A 12,488-nucleotide genomic window follows, 5' to 3' on the forward strand; every position below is an offset into this window, starting at 1 on the left:
AAGGATTGCAGGAATCCATTCTGTACGCATTGACTCCTCCTCTTACACCAGTTCCTCAGAATCATCGCTGCAGGAGCCGTCACAGTCCACCTCCACATGGACCCGTGATGAACGTGTACCTGTTACTACCGACATGAGCACAGCCGTGGCCAAACGTCAACAGGCCGTCTTGAAATTAATTTTTTTGGGGAATCGTAGCCACACAGCGCAGGAGCTCTGGAATGCCATCAAGCAGGAGAGCGATGTGTGGTTTGTGCCAGCGAATCTCCAGCCAGGCATGGTAGTGTGTGATAATGGCCGAAATCTGGTGGCAGCTCTGGGCCTCGGCAACCTCACTCACATCCCATGTCTGGCACATGTGCTCAATTTGGTCGTGCAGAGCTTTTTGAGGGACTATCCGGATCTTGATGCACTGCTGCACAAGGTCCGCCTAGAGTGTGCTCACTTGCGGCGTTCCAGCACGGCAAAAGCGCGCATTGCGGCTCTGCAGCGCCGACACCGCCTGCCGGAACATCGCATCATATGTGACCTACCTACCAGGTGGAATTCCACGTTACATATGTTGTGTGAGCAGCAGCAAGCTGTAATGGAGTACCAGCTGCTTCAGGCGCAAAAAAGTCGCAGTCAGCGCCGTACAGACTTCACAACCACAGAGTGGGCCACTATGAATGACGTCTGCCAGGTTTTGCGTCCCTTTGATTATTCCACGCGGATGGCGAGTGCAGATGATGCACTAGTCAGCATGACTGTCCCCCTTATCTGCCTGCTTGAAAAATCACTGCAAGCGCTAAGGGATGATGTTGTGGAAGAGGTGGAGGATGAGGATTCACCATTTCCATCATCTTCTGGACAGTCAGCGCCACGTGGTTCCTCACAAACGCGTAGGCAGGGGACAGTTTGTGAGGAGGATGAGGAGGAGTCAATGGAGGAGGAAGACGTCCGTCCAGAGGAGGGAGTTACCGAATTGTCCAGTACTCAGTGTGTACAGCGAGGGTGGGGTGATGACGAGCAGGCAGAGATCACGCCTCCAGCAGGGGACAGCGTTTCTTGGGCAGTTGGCAGTCTGCAGCACATGGTGGATTACATGCTGCAGTGCCTGAGAAACGACCGCCGCATCGCCCACATTCTCAACATGTCTGATTATTGGGTGTTCACCCTCCTCGATCCTCGCTACCGGGACAACGTAGAAAGCCTCATCACACCGTTGAACCGGGAGCGAAAAATGCGGGAGTACCAAGACACACTGGTCAATTCCATCATCTTCTCCATTCCAACTGAGAGAAGTGCTGCTAGTGCATTCTAAAGCAGCTCAGTGCGTCCAGGCAGTGGTGGAGGCTCTGCACAAAGAGGGAGCAGAAGCAGTGCCTCTGCCCAAGGCAAGACCAGTATGGCCCAACTGTGGCACAGTTTTCTGTGCCCCCCACAAAAGTCTACACTGTTGTGAATTTGGATTCTGGGCTCCCCCGGTGGCTACTGGTGGAATTGAACTGGTGTCTTCATCTTCTCTGTTCACCTGTTCCCATCAAGATGTGGGAGTCGCTATATAACCTTGCTGCTCTGTTAGTTGCTTGCCGGTCAACAATGTTATCAGAAGCCTCTCTGTGCTTGTTCCTGCTCCTAGACAACTACTAGATAAGTTGGACTCTTGTCCATGTTTGTTTTTGCATTTTTGTTCCAGTTCACAGCTGTAGTTTCGTTACTGTGTCTGGAAAGCTCTTGTGAACAGGAATTGCCACTCTGGTGTTATGAGTTAATGCCAGAGTTTTAAAGTAATTTCTGGATGGTGTTTTTGATAGGGTTTTCAGCTGACCATGAAAGTGTCCTTTCTGTCTTCTGCTATGTAGTAAGTGGACCTCAAATTTGCTAAACCTATTTTCATACTACGTTTGTTATTTCATCTCAACTCACCGCCAATACATGTGGGGGGCCTCTGTCTCCTTTCGGGGTATTTCTCTAGAGGTGAGCTAGGACTAATATTTTCCTCTGCTAGCTTTATTTAGTCCTCCGGCTGGTGCTGGGCATCTAGAATCAACGTAGGCATGCTACCCGGCCACTGCTAGTTGTGTGTTAGGTTTAGTTCATGGTCAGCTCAGTTCCCATCTTCCAAGAGCTAGTTCCTATATATGCTTATGCTATGTTCTCTTGCCATTGAGATCATGACAGTTTGACCGGCCAACAAAGTGTTAATTGTTTGGGCTGAAGCAGGAGAAAAAGAAGTGTTGAAGGGAAATTTTTTTTTTTTTTTTCCCCTCAGAGTTTTGCTGCCTAGCCCTTAATTGCTGTCTAGCTGCTTCTTACCTCCTCTTAACCCTTGAATGGCTCTGTGTCCACCTGTTTGTAATGGATCTTCAGAGTGTAACTGCAGGTTTGAATAATCTCGCCACGAAGGTACAAAATTTGCAAGATTTTGTTTGTCATGCACCTGTATCTGAGCCGAGAGTTCCTTTGCCGGAATTTTTCTCGGGGAATAGATCCGGGTTTCAGAATTTTCGAAATAATTGCAAATTATTTTTGTCCCTGAAATCTCGCTCTGCCGGAGACCCTGCACAGCAGGTCAGGATTGTGATTTCCTTGCTCCGGGGCGACCCTCAAGACTGGGCTTTTTCATTGACACCAGGGGATCCTGCGTTGCTCAATGTGGATGCGTTTTTTCTGGCCTTGGGGTTGCTTTATGACGAACCTCATTTGGAGCTTCAGGCAGAAAAAACTTTGATGTCCCTATCTCAGGGGCAAGATGAAGCGGAAATTTACTGCCAAAGATTCCGTAAATGGTCTGTGCTTACTCAGTGGAATGAGTGCGCCCTGGCGGCGACTTTCAGAGAGGGTCTCTCTGATGCCATTAAGGATGTTATGGTGGGGTTCCCTGTGCCTGCGGGTCTGAATGAGTCCATGACAATGGCTATTCAGATCGATAGGCGTTTGCGGGAGCGCAAACCAGTGCACCATCTGGCGGTGTCCACTGAGAAGTCGCCAGAGAGTATGCAGTGTGATAGAATTCTGTCCCGAAGCGAGCGGCAGAATTTTAGACGGAAAAATGGGTTGTGTTTCTATTGTGGTGATTCTACTCATGTTATATCAGCATGCTCTAAGCGCACTAAAAAGCTTGGTAAATCTGTTTCCATTTGCACCTTACCGTCTAAATTTATTCTATCTGTGACCCTGATTTGCTCTTTGTCATCTATTACCACGGACGCCTATGTCGACTCTGGCGCCGCTTTGAGTCTTATGGATTGGTCCTTTGCCAAACGCTGTGGGTATGATTTAGAGCCTTTGGAGACTCCTATTCCTCTGAAGGGGATTGACTCCACCCCATTGGCTAATAATAAACCACAATACTGGACACAAGTAACTATGCGTATTAATCCGGATCACCAGGAGATTATTCGCTTTCTGGTGCTGTATAATCTACATGATGATTTGGTGCTAGGATTGCCTTGGCTGCAATCTCACAACCCAGTCCTCGACTGGAGAGCTATGTCTGTGTTGACCTGGGGATGTAAGGGGGCTCATGGGGATGTACCTGTGGTTTCCATTTCATCATCCATTCCCTCTGAAATTCCTGAGTTCCTGTCTGACTATCGTGACGTCTTTGAAGAATCCAAGCTTGGTTCGTTACCTCCGCACCGAGAGTGCGATTGTGCCATAGATTTAATCCCGGGTAGTAAATACCCAAAGGGTCGTTTATTTAATCTGTCTGTGCCTGAACATGCTGCTATGCGAGAATATATAAAGGAGTCCTTGGAAAAGGGACATATTCGTCCATCGTCATCTCCCTTAGGAGCCGGTTTTTTCTTTGTGTCAAAAAAAGACGGCTCTTTGAGACCATGTATTGATTATCGGCTTTTGAATAAAATCACTGTTAAATATCAATACCCATTGCCGTTGCTGACTGATTTGTTTGCTCGCATAAAGGGGGCCAAGTGGTTCTCTAAGATTGACCTTCGTGGGGCGTATAATTTGGTGCGAATCAGGCAGGGGGATGAGTGGAAAACCGCATTTAATACGCCTGAGGGCCACTTTGAGTATTTAGTGATGCCTTTTGGTCTTTCTAATGCTCCGTCAGTTTTCCAGTCCTTTATGCATGATATTTTTCGCGATTATTTGGATAAATTTATGATTGTGTATCTGGATGATATTCTGATTTTTTCGGATGACTGGGACTCTCATGTCCAGCAAGTCAGGAGGGTTTTTCAGGTTTTGCGGTCTAATTCTTTGTGTGTGAAGGGTTCTAAGTGTGTTTTTGGGGTACAGAGGATTTCCTTTTTGGGATATATTTTTTCCCCCTCTTCCATTGAAATGGATCCTGTCAAGGTTCAAGCTATTTGTGATTGGACGCAGCCCTCTTCTCTTAAGAGTCTTCAGAAATTTTTGGGCTTTGCTAACTTTTATCGTCGATTTATTGCTGGTTTTTCGGATATTGCTAAGCCATTGACCGATTTGACTAAGAAGGGTGCTGATGTTGCTGATTGGTCCCCTGATGCTGTGGAGGCCTTTCGGGAGCTTAAGCGCCGTTTTTCCTCTGCCCCTGTGTTGCGTCAGCCTGATGTTGCTCTACCTTTTCAGGTTGAGGTCGACGCTTCTGAGATCGGAGCTGGGGCAGTGTTGTCGCAGAAAAGTTCTGACTGCTCCGTGATGAGGCCTTGTGCCTTCTTTTCCCGTAAATTTTCGCCCGCTGAGCGGAATTATGATGTTGGGAATCGGGAGCTTTTGGCCATGAAGTGGGCTTTTGAGGAGTGGCGCCATTGGCTTGAGGGGGCCAGACATCAGGTGGTGGTATTGACTGACCACAAAAATTTGATTTATCTTGAGACCGCCAGGCGCCTGAATCCTAGACAGGCGCGCTGGTCATTATTTTTCTCTCGGTTTAATTTTGTGGTGTCATACCTACCGGGTTCTAAGAATGTTAAGGCGGATGCCCTTTCTAGGAGTTTTGAGCCTGACTCGCCTGGTAACTCTGAGCCCACAGGTATCCTTAAGGATGGAGTGGTATTGTCAGCCGTTTCTCCAGACCTGCGGCGGGCCTTGCAGGAGTTTCAGGCGGATAGACCTGATCGTTGCCCACCTGATAAACTGTTTGTTCCTGATGATTGGACCAGTAGAGTCATCTCTGAGGTTCATTCTTCTGCGTTGGCAGGTCATCCTGGCATTTTTGGTACCAGGGATTTGGTGGCAAGGTCCTTCTGGTGGCCTTCCCTGTCACGAGATGTGCGAGGCTTTGTGCAGTCTTGTGACGTTTGTGCTCGGGCCAAGCCTTGTTGTTCTCGGGCTAGTGGATTATTGTTGCCCTTGCCTATTCCTAAGAGGCCTTGGACGCACATCTCGATGGATTTTATTTCAGATCTGCCTGTTTCTCAGAAGATGTCTGTCATCTGGGTGGTGTGTGACCGTTTTTCTAAGATGGTCCATTTGGTTCCTCTGCCCAAGTTACCTTCTTCTTCCGAGTTGGTTCCTCTGTTTTTTCAAAATGTTGTTCGTTTGCATGGTATTCCTGAGAATATCGTTTCTGACAGAGGGACCCAATTCGTGTCTAGATTTTGGCGGGCATTCTGTGCTAGGATGGGCATAGATTTATCTTTTTCGTCCGCTTTCCATCCTCAGACGAATGGCCAGACCGAGCGGATTAATCAGACCCTGGAGACATATCTGAGGTGTTTTGTGTCTGCTGACCAGGATGATTGGGTTGCTTTTTTGCCATTGGCGGAGTTCGCTCTCAATAATCGGGCCAGCTCTGCCACTTTGGTGTCCCCGTTTTTCTGTAATTCGGGGGTTTCATCCTCGATTTTCCTCTGGTCAGGTGGAATCTTCGGATTGTCCTGGAGTGGATGCTGTGGTGGAGAGATTGCATCAGATCTGGGGGCAGGTGGTGGACAATTTGAGGTTGTCCCAGGAGAAGACTCAGCTTTTTGCCAACCGCCACCGTCGTGTTGGTCCTCGGCTTTCTGTTGGGGATTTGGTGTGGTTGTCTTCTCGTTTTGTCCCTATGAGGGTCTCTTCTCCTAAGTTTAAGCCTCGGTTTATCGGCCCGTATAAGATATTGGAGATTCTTAACCCTGTTTCCTTCCGTTTGGACCTCCCTGCATCCTTTTCTATTCATAACGTTTTTCATCGGTCATTATTGCGCAGGTATGAGGTACCGGTTGTGCCTTCCGTTGAGCCTCCTGCTCCGGTGTTGGTTGAGGGTGAGTTGGAGTACGTTGTGGAGAAAATCTTAGACTCTCGTGTTTCCAGACGGAGACTCCAGTATCTGGTCAAGTGGAAGGGATACGGCCAGGAGGATAATTCTTGGGTGAATGCATCTGATGTTCATGCCTCCGATCTGGTTCGTGCCTTTCATAGGGCCCATCCTGATCGCCCTGGTGGTTCTGGTGAGGGTTCGGTGCCCCCTCCTTGAGGGGGGGGTACTGTTGTGAATTTGGATTCTGGGCTCCCCCGGTGGCTACTGGTGGAATTGAACTGGTGTCTTCATCTTCTCTGTTCACCTGTTCCCATCAAGATGTGGGAGTCGCTATATAACCTTGCTGCTCTGTTAGTTGCTTGCCGGTCAACAATGTTATCAGAAGCCTCTCTGTGCTTGTTCCTGCTCCTAGACAACTACTAGATAAGTTGGACTCTTGTCCATGTTTGTTTTTGCATTTTTGTTCCAGTTCACAGCTGTAGTTTAGTTACTGTGTCTGGAAAGCTCTTGTGAACAGGAATTGCCACTCTGGTGTTATGAGTTAATGCCAGAGTTTTAAAGTAATTTCTGGATGGTGTTTTTGATAGGGTTTTCAGCTGACCATGAAAGTGTCCTTTCTGTCTTCTGCTATGTAGTAAGTGGACCTCAAATTTGCTAAACCTATTTTCATACTACGTTTGTTATTTCATCTCAACTCACCGCCAATACATGTGGGGGGCCTCTGTCTCCTTTCGGGGTATTTCTCTAGAGGTGAGCTAGGACTAATATTTTCCTCTGCTAGCTTTATTTAGTCCTCCGGCTGGTGCTGGGCATCTAGAATCAACGTAGGCATGCTACCCGGCCACTGCTAGTTGTGCGTTAGGTTTAGTTCATGGTCAGCTCAGTTCCCATCTTCCAAGAGCTAGTTCCTATATATGCTTATGCCATGTTCTCTTGCCATTGAGATCATGACACTACACCATCACAGACGGCTCCAGTCAGCAGGAGGCAACGGTTCCGTCAGATGGTGACAGACTACATGTCTTGCCCTCTTGCTGTACTCCCAGACGGCTCTTCCCCTTTCAAGTTTTGGGTCTCAAAGCTGGATACATGGCCAGAGCTAAGCCAGTATGCATTGGAGGTGCTGTCTTGCCCTGCGGCCAGTGTATTATCGGAACGTGTCTTTAGTGCTGCAGGTGGTGTACTAACTGACCGTCGCATGCGACTATCCTCCGATAACGTTGACCGGCTTACTTTCCTGAAAATGAACAAGGCCTGGATCTCGCAGGAATTTGCCACTCCTCCTCCTGATTAAATAATTAGGTCACTGTATACGTTATCCAGGTCTCCTGTTGTGTTCATCTTTCTACCACCTGAACTTAAATTCCTGTGCTCCAACACCGCCAGTTGAGGCTCAGAAGTGCCGTCTGCACAGTCAAAACATACGACCCAGTGTTATTGGGTTTCAGTAACGTCAGCTGATCCCCAGCTGTGTAGCCGGCAATGTGTCATGCGACCGCCACGCTGACACAACAACTGAAATGTAAGGGAATCTGTCCCCCCCCCCAAGGCGTTTGTTACTGAAAGAGCCACCTTGTGCAGCAGTAATGCTGCACAAGGAAAAGGTAGCTATTTTTGTTTAGCTCCTTGCACACGCAGAACTTAACACTTATAAAATGTGTCCACTGATACCGTAAAACCGTCCCGGAGGTGGGACTTTCCTTCGTAATGTGACGCAGCACAGCCGTCATTCCTACCCCCACGGCGCCGCGCACCGGCTCCTCAGCGTTGTTTTATTCCTTCCCGGAGCCTGCGCTCTTATGTTATCCCGTGGCCAGGCACACTTAGCGCTGCCCGTCTTCTGGCATCATTTGGTGTCAGGATGGCTGCGCCTGTGCGGCCGCGCTGGCAGAGAGCCCGCCTCGCAGTGTCTTCTGATTTAATCCCACTGGGGGCCTGGGATCCATGGACATGCGCAGTGCATATCTGAACCTCCACCTCTCACTCATTTCCCTATGGCTTCTTCAGACTGTTCGGTGTCAGCTGGTCCCTAATAGCATGCCACGGCCGTGACACCGCACAGTCTTAAGAAGCCGTAGGGAGGGGAGTGAGAGGCGAGGATATGCACTGCGCATGTCCATGGATCCCAGGCCCCCAGTGGGATTAAATAAGAAGACACTGCGAGGCGGGCTCTCTGCCAGCGCGGCCGCACAGGCGCAGCCATCCTGACACCAAATGATGCCAGAAGACGGGCAGCGCTAAGTGTGCCTGGCCACGGGATAACATAACAGCGCAGGCTCCGGGACGGAATAAAACAACGCTGAGGAGCCGGTGCGCGGCGCCGGGGGGGTAGGAATGACGGCTGTGCTGCGTCACATTACGAAGGAAAGTCCCACCTCCGGGACGGTTTTACGGTTGCAGGGGACACATTTTATAAGTGTTTAGTTCTGTGTTTGCAAGGAGCATGATGAAAAGAGCCACCTTTTCCTTTTGCATCTTTTGTGCTGCACAAGCTGGCTCTTTCAGCTACAAACGCCTTGGGGGGGGGTTAAAGGTTCCCTTTCGACTTTCTCAGGCTTCGGCCTACATTGTGTTCCTCTGCTTTTCCACCTGTCCCTGGGCTCCAACACCGCCAGTTGCCATCCAGAAGTGCTGTACGCACAGTCAACAGTCCCTCCTCTGTTATTGGGGTTCAGTAACGTCAGCTGTTCCCCTGCTGTGTGTGTGGCAATCCCTCCTACCTCCTCCAACCTCCTCCTCCTCCACCTGTCCCTGGGCTCCAACACCGCCAGTTGCCGTCCAGAAGTGCTGTACGCACAGTCAACAGTCGCTCCTCTGTTATTGGGGTTCAGTAACGTCAGCTGTTCCCCTGCTGTGTGTGTGGCAATCCCTCCTACCTCCTCCAACCTCCTCCTCCTCCACCTGTCCCTGGGCTCCAACACCGCCAGTTGCCGTCCAGAAGTGCTGTACGCACAGTCAACAGTCCCTCCTCTGTTATTGGGGTTCAGTAACGTCAGCTGTTCCCCTGCTGTGTGTGTGCCAATCCCTCCTACCTCCTCCTCCTCCACCTGTCCCTGGGCTCCAACACCGCCAGTTGCCGTCCAGAAGTGCTGTACGCACAGTCAACAGTCGCTCCTCTGTTATTGGGGTTCAGTAACGTCAGCTGTTCCCCTGCTGTGTGTGTGGCAATCCCTCCTACCTCCTCCAACCACCTCCTCCTCCACCTGTCCCTGGGCTCCAACACCGCCAGTTGCCGTCCAGAAGTGCTGTACGCACAGTCAACAGTCCCTCCTCTGTTATTGGGGTTCAGTAACGTCAGCTGTTCCCCTGCTGTGTGTGTGGCAATCCCTCCTACCTCCTCCAACCTCCTCCTCCTCCACCTGTCCCTGGGCTCCAACACCGCCAGTTGCCGTCCAGAAGTGCTGTACGCACAGTCAACAGTCCCTCCTCTGTTATTGGGGTTCAGTAACGTCAGCTGTTCCCCTGCTGTGTGTGTGGCAATCACTCCTACCTCCTCCAACCTCCTCCTCCTCCACCTGTCCCTGGGCTCCAACACCGCCAGTTGCCGTCCAGAAGTGCTGTACGCACAGTCAACAGTCCCTCCTCTGTTATTGGGGTTCAGTAACGTCAGCTGTTCCCCTGCTGTGTGTGTGGCAATCCCTCCTACCTCCTCCAACCTCCTCCTCCTCCACCTGTCCCTGGGCTCCAACACCGCCAGTTGCCGTCCAGAAGTGCTGTACGCACAGAGCCAAACACCTCGCCAATGTGTTAGTGGGGTTCAGCACCGCCAGCTGTTCCCCTGCTGTGTATACGGCAACGTGTACTGCGACCGCCACGCAGGCACAACAAGTTAAATTTAAGGGAACCTGTCCCCCCCCCCCAGGCGTTTGTTACTGAAGGAGCCACCTTGTGCAGCAGTAATGATGATGCAAAGGGAAAAAGTGCCTCTTTTCGTGGTGCTCCTTGCAGATGCTTAACCTAACACTTATGAAATGTGTATCCTCACAGCGTTCAACCGTCCGGTAGGTGGAACTTTCCTTTGTCATGTGACGCAGCACAGCCGTCATTTTTACCCCCTTGTCGCCGTGCGCCACCTCCTCAGCGTTGTTTGAATCTGTCCCGGAGCCTGCGCTGTTAGGTTACCCCTTGGCCATGCACACATTTTGCGCTGCCCGTCTTCTGACATCATTTGCTGTCAGGCTGGCTGCGCCTGTGCGGGTGCGCTGTCCGAGATTCAGCCTCGCGGTGTCGTCTAATGTAATCCCACCGCGGGCCTGGGATCCGTGTCCATGCGCAGTGCATATCCTCGCCTCTCACTCCCCTCCCTACGGCTTCTAAAGACTGTTCGGTGTCAGCTGATCCCTAATAGCATGCCACGGCCGTGACACCGCACAGTCTTAAGAAGCCGTAGGGAGGGGAGTGAGAGGCGAGGATATGCACTGCGCATGGACACGGATGCCAGGCCCACGGTGGGATTACATTAGACGACACCGCGAGGCTGAATCTCGGACAGCGCACCCGCACAGGCGCAGCCAGCCTGACAGCAAATGATGTCAGAAGACGGGCAGCGCAAAATGTGTGCATGGCCAAGGGGTAACCTAACAGCGCAGGCTCCGGGACAGATTCAAACAACGCTGAGGAGGCGGCGCACGGCACCAAGGGGGTAAAAATGACGGCTGTGCTGCGTCACATGACAAAGGAAAGTTCCACCTACCGGACGGTTGAACGCTGTGAGGGGACACATTTCATAAGTGTTAGGTTCAGCATCTGCAAGGACCATAATTAAAAGAGCTAAGTTTACCTTTTCCAGCATTAGTGCTGTACACGATGGCTCTTCCAGCTACAAACGCCTGGGGGGGGGTTAAAGGTTTCCTTTCAACTTGCTCCAGTGCAGGCTTCGGCCTACACTCCGCTCCCCCTGCTCCTCCTGCTGACCCTGGGCTCTAACACCGCCAGTTGGGGCCCAGATGTGCTAGCTGCACAGAGAAAAACACCTCGCCAATGTGTCAGTGGGGTTCAGCACCGCCAGCTGTTCCCCTGCTGTGCAGCCGGCAACGTGTCCTGCAAAAGCCACGCAGACACAACACACCCAAAGCTGCCGCCAGTGCAGGCTTCGGCCTACACTCTGCTCCCTCTCCTCCTCCTGCTGACCCCGGGCTCTAACACCGCCAGTTGGGGCCCGGTACTGCTAGCTGCACAGAGAAAAACACCAGCCAATTTGTCAGTGGGGTTCAGCAACGCCAGCTGTTCCCCTGCTGTGCAGCCGGCATCGTGTCCTGCGACCGCCACGCAGACACAAGAACTGAAATTGAAGGGAACCTGTCCCCCCTCCCCCAGGTGTTTCTACGTTTTACAGCCACCTTGTACAGCAGTAATGCTGCATGTGTGCAAGGTGGCTCAGAAACGTATTCTCCTTGCACTCGTGGAACTGAACACGTCTAAAATGTGTCCTCTGTGACCATTAAAACGTCCCTCAGGTGTGATTTTACTTTGTATTGACATACGCAACAAGCTCCTTGGTAACGCTGCCCGTCTTCTGGCATCATTGTTTGGCTGGGTGCGCCTCTGCGGCCGCCTTGACCCACACAACGCCCCTCGGTGTCTTATTTATTTTGACTGCGAGGGTGTGTGACGGGCATGAACGGTGCATTTCTTCGCCTGTCCCTCATCTCCTTCCGCCTTCTTCGGACTGTGCGGCTTCATGGCCGTGGCATGCGATAAGGGATCAGCTGACGCCACATAGTCTGAAGCAGGTGTAAGAACCCAAGCGAGAGGCGAACATATGTACTGTGCCAGGCCATGAATCCCAGCCCCGCAGTGTTTTAACTATGTCAATACACTGCGGGGCTGTGATTCATGGGCATCGCGAACCGCACCGGCCGACATCAAATGATGTCAGAGGACGGGCAGCGCTAACAGCGCTAGGCCAGGGGATAACACGACAGCGCAGACTCCTGTACAGCAAATAACAACGCTCAGGAGGCTGCACCCAGCACCAAGGTGGGATTCTTGACATCTGTGCTGCGTCTCATTACAAAGGGAACTCGCGCCTCCAACACAGTTTGACTGTATAAAGGGCTAAATGTTATACGTGTTCCATTCAGCGTGTGCAAGGAGCGAAATTTAAAGAGCAACCTTTGACTTGTGCAGCACTACTGCTGCATGAGCTGTGGCTCTTCTACTTTGTAACCCCTGAGGGGGGGGTTAAAGGTTACCTTTGAAATTGGTTCGATTAGGCTTCGGCCTACACTCTGCTCCCCCTGCAGAGCCCGGGCTCCAACACCGCCAGTTGGGGCCCGGTACTGCTAGCTGCACAGAGAAAAACACCAGCCAA

This window comes from Ranitomeya variabilis, chromosome 5 (assembly GCF_051348905.1).
Source record: "Ranitomeya variabilis isolate aRanVar5 chromosome 5, aRanVar5.hap1, whole genome shotgun sequence".
Taxonomy (NCBI): domain Eukaryota; kingdom Metazoa; phylum Chordata; class Amphibia; order Anura; family Dendrobatidae; genus Ranitomeya; species Ranitomeya variabilis.